The following is a 1423-nucleotide window of genomic DNA, read 5'->3' as shown; positions in this document are numbered from 1 at the left end:
TAGTTTGGTTTTGTCTTCCCATGGTGGAAGGAGTCTGGTGTATTCAATTTCCCACCAAGATGCTAGCTGGTCTCCTTGAGGGGTGGTGCCATATTTGAGACTCAGCTTTGATTTCTGTTGATGGCCGGTTGGACTTTCAGCAGAGGTAGTAGCTATATCAGCCTTCATGTGTGTATTGGATTCTATTTGGCCCATCCATAGTTTCCATCCCTGTCATTATTTCATTTATGTTCCTATTGTGCTGCACTGGGGTTGTCAATGACAGAAGCTAGGTGATGTCAATTTTCTTAATCATTCTATTTGGTTTAGTCCCTCTTCCATGGCAGATGCTCTCTGGTGGACTTAATATGTAATTCAAATATTTTCACACATGGTGCCCACTCATATCTATCACATTCCCTCAGGTCCATCACCTGCCTCTTTTCCAGACCTTTTTGTCCCTCATCTTTTAATTGTTCTCTTCATAAATTCACATATATTCTCAACTCAGGTGATTTCCCTTTCCACACAAAATGGTTGACTAGGTGTACCACCTAAAGTTCTGTCCACTGGGAGAATTCTCCTCTCATTTCTGTCTTTCAGGGTCATCTCTGTGAGGGGCTGTAGTGCACCAGAATTCCACTTTTGGCTCACACTAAAGCCACATTTGAACAAAAACTGATCCACCTTTGAACAGAACTTGGTCTTTTTTGTCATCCATTAGCTGGTCATAAGGGACATTCTGCCTCCCACCAGTAATACGGCCATAAGTGTGAGCTAAGTGAGAAGCACAAGTACAACAGTAATGGGTGACATGGAAATCTAGTGTGTCTACTCATGCAGTGTACTTCTACCCTCTGGTCTTGCTCATGACGTGTCCCAGATGTACCACTTCCATCTTACAGTGAATTATTGCTAGGTTTACAAAACCTTATAACTTGGGTGGGTCTCTTACAACTCAGCTCATAGTGGTCAGTTCTGGCCACATGATAATTTTATGTTCCATTGTAAGGCACTCTATCTCTGTTGTTGTTGATGATGTTAGTTTCCACTGAGTCTGTTCTGACTCGCATCCACTGAACATATAACAAAATGAAACATTGCCCAGTTTTGTGCCATCTTCATGACTGTCACTATGCTTGAGTCCATTGTTTCTGCCACTGGTTCAATACTTCTCACTAAGGGCCATCTTTCTGCCTTAGATATCTAGTGCTGCTATAACAGAAATACCACAAATGGGCAGCTTTAACAAGCAGAAATTTATTTTCTCACACATTAGGAGGCTAGAAGTTCAAATTCGGAACACCAGTTCTAGGGGAGGACTTTCTCTCTGTGTCAGCTCTTGGGGAAGGTCCTTGTCTCCTTCCAACATCTGTAGGCCTAGTGTCTCTTGGAGATCTCTGTGTGTCTTGGCATCAATCTCCCCCTGGGTCTAGGAGGTTCT

The sequence above is a fragment of the Orycteropus afer genome, unplaced genomic scaffold, assembly GCF_000298275.1.
Source record: "Orycteropus afer afer isolate SDZICR_OR568_19922 unplaced genomic scaffold, OryAfe1.0 scaffold00549, whole genome shotgun sequence".
NCBI classification, from domain to species: domain Eukaryota; kingdom Metazoa; phylum Chordata; class Mammalia; order Tubulidentata; family Orycteropodidae; genus Orycteropus; species Orycteropus afer.
This window is presented reverse-complemented; position numbering follows the sequence as displayed.